Consider the following 3,320-nt stretch of genomic DNA (forward strand, 5'->3'; position numbering starts at 1 on the left):
CGAATATAATAAATGACTTAGAGTCATGAACATGATATGTAATCCATGTATAATAATCAATTATGGTCTCGATTGAACTTTCTCTATATAACAAGGCTAGAAGGAGTGGGTGATTCTTCTAGAAAGAATACATTACATGAATAACCATACACATTTAAAGCAAGACTTGTTATAAAAGGATTTTCTCATACTCATGTCATTGACTATAGTCCTTATCATACTCATGACATTGACTATGATCAAACCTTTTTCACAAGTAGTTATGATTAGATCAACAAGGATATTGTTTACTATAAATTCATATTATCAATATGAGATATAGAAAATAGATTTCAAGAAAGACCGCTTTTCTTAATAGACATCTACTAGAAGATATATATATATATATATATATATATATATATATATATATATATATATATATATATATATATATATAGATTAGCTTGAAGGTTTTCTTAAACCATGTTATCCTAAACAAATGTGTAGAGCTTGAGATCCACTCGTGGATATAAAGCAAACATCTCAATGTTGCAATCATAATTTTAATGTTAAACCACAAGGTATGTTTTTATATCAAAATGTATAGAACATATGTGTTTACCAAGAACTAGTGGGAGCATAGTGACAATCCTAATCTTGTATGAAGAGACATACTTAATCATAAGAAATTACATTTTGACCATGCCAAAATTTTTCACTTTGGCAAGGAATGTGTTTCTAAAATGAAAGACATAGGAAGAACAAGATACATTCTTGGAATGTAAAATCTATATGGATAGATAAAATAAATGTTAAAAGTTTTATATCTTTATGCATATATACAAAATATCTTGAAAGGGATCAATGTAACATCCATAAAATTCATAAAAATTTAAAACTTTTTCAAACATCCAAAAACCATTAGTTATTAGAAAATGTTTTCAAAATAGTTTCATATCAGAGAATCCCAGAAATCAAAGTCATAAAATGTGAGGAGGTGCACGATCACGCCTTCGCCTTCCCACGATCATCCGAAGTACCTGAAACAAAATCAACAACTGTAAGGCAGGCGCTAAGTGAGTTCCCCCAAAATACCAACGCCATACAAACCAGAACAATATCATATAACAAACAACATGCATATAGAGTCTTCGGTATGACTGGACCGCCCTCACCGGGCCTTCAGTCTATATGGTCCACTCTCAGAGTCTTCAGTATGACTGGACCGCCCTCACCGGGCCTTCAGCCTATATGGCCCACTCTAAGAACTTTCAGCATGTCTGGTCCGCCCTCCTGGGCCTTCAACCTGTCTGGACCGTTCTCCGGGCCTTCGGCCTGACTGGCATGCCCCGATGGGCCTTCATTCTATCCGGGCCGCCCTGGGTATGTTAGCCTAGAGCACAAAGTAGTACCGTCTCAACCCACCCGCAATCACAAAATCAACACATAAATATCATACACTAGTTAACATGTGCAGACAGTCATACATATCTACAGATCACTAATCATAACATCATCCTATATACTAGGATACCGATCGAACAGATCACTAAACATAGCATCATCCTATAACCAGGATATAGATCTAACATATCACTAAACATAACATCATCCTATAACCATGATAAAATCCAAAAAGTGTCGGCCTTGGTGCCTTATACCCTGTTGATATAGTGAGAAGAACTCACCCCGTGCTGCCGAATACGCAGACGATCCCTGACTGCTGACTACCAGATCCTGAACCACCATTATCAAGACAACATCCCAACAAAGCTGATTCCCTGAATACTCTCTGACTGTAGGTCTGCTATCACATACACGCTAACAGATTCCAAAATGACAATCCATCAATATCTAACCACTGACTCATACTATGAATCCAATACAGGGTAAAATACCTTTTTATCCTTCCTCAAGCTTGGCTCAAAACCAAGGCCCAAACTAAATGACAAAAGGTCCAATATCAAATAAACTCCTTATGTCCACTTATAGCCCAATTTTCCAAATTGGGCCTAATGGACTTCACTCAAGAAGATCCAACAAGCTAAAACCCCAAACCATAAAATCCAGACGGCCCATCACAACCCAATGCAAGCCAAAACCCAAATCTTGATCCAAAGGCCCAAACCATTTCAAGCCCACACTTGGCCCAATTTTCCTAATTGGGCCCAACTCCTTATTGGGCCTTATCCAAAGGTCCGATCCTCTACTTAGCCCAAGACACACCCATCCAGGTAAACCATTAGGGCCCAAGTATCAAAGCCCAACATATGGCCCAATACCCGAAGCCCAAAGTCCGAAGCCCAACAGGGAACGTATGCGGGGCGTACCCCTTCAGTACGCTGGGCGTACGTCGCCTCGCATTGACCACTTACGGGGTGGTTGACTCCGAACGCGGGGCGTATGCAACCTTACGCGGGGCGTACCCTCGCAGGGACCAAAATCATGATAAGTGCTTAATGGCTTAAGAACTTAAGCCCAAATTTTAGTTCCACTACTCAAATGTGCTCTAGAACCATAAAGTCTCAAACTTTAAGACTTTGGTCGACTAGAAAGGGCTTAATACATGGTCTTAATCCATTAATACCTCCTACAAAGAACTAGGGACCAAACTAGCTCAAGGGACCTCATTTTTATGCCTTAGGACCCATCCTAGGGTTTGAAAGGACAGCTTAACTCGACCAAAATAAAGCATGCACAATATTGGGACTCTTGGGACAAGAAGAATACCATAAAGTAACCAAAAGAAGAGCTAAACAATCAAAGCATAAAGGTAGAAGCTTTATACCTTCTAAAGCTTCCCAAGATGGTGATAACTCCAGATCTACAAGCTTGATTCCTTCCTTGACTCCTTTGATGCACTAACTTCTTCTTCAACTACCCAAGATGCACACTTTTAGCTCACACACACAAAAGAGAGGCTTGGGTTTGGGGAAAACGGCTCAAAACTATGGAAGCTGGAAGGATAGAGGGTAATGAGCTCATAAGGACACTTATATACCACCTTAACCCTAAATATTAGGGTTTCATCCTAGCACTCATACGCCCAACGTACATATGTGTACGCCCAGCGTACTAGGGCACGCCCTAGTACGCTTTGCGTACTCACATGTACGCCCAACGTACTTCTCAAGTTTCCAAAATCATCTTTTTGCCACTAGGGCCTCCCTTTACCACTTCTTTCCAAACCAAGGGCCAAAGATGACATAATTAAAATCCATGGGATGAATTGAAGTTACTTGAAAGATGGGGTGTTACAGTCAATATAAAAAATTACTTTGGAGGAATCTTGGTATTGTCACATGGCACTAAGTTTGACCCAACCTCAAAAGAACCTA

Source organism: Lactuca virosa, chromosome 4, assembly GCF_052849685.1.
Source record: "Lactuca virosa cultivar CGN04683 chromosome 4, Lactuca_virosa_CGN04683_v6, whole genome shotgun sequence".
Lineage (NCBI taxonomy): Eukaryota > Viridiplantae > Streptophyta > Magnoliopsida > Asterales > Asteraceae > Lactuca > Lactuca virosa.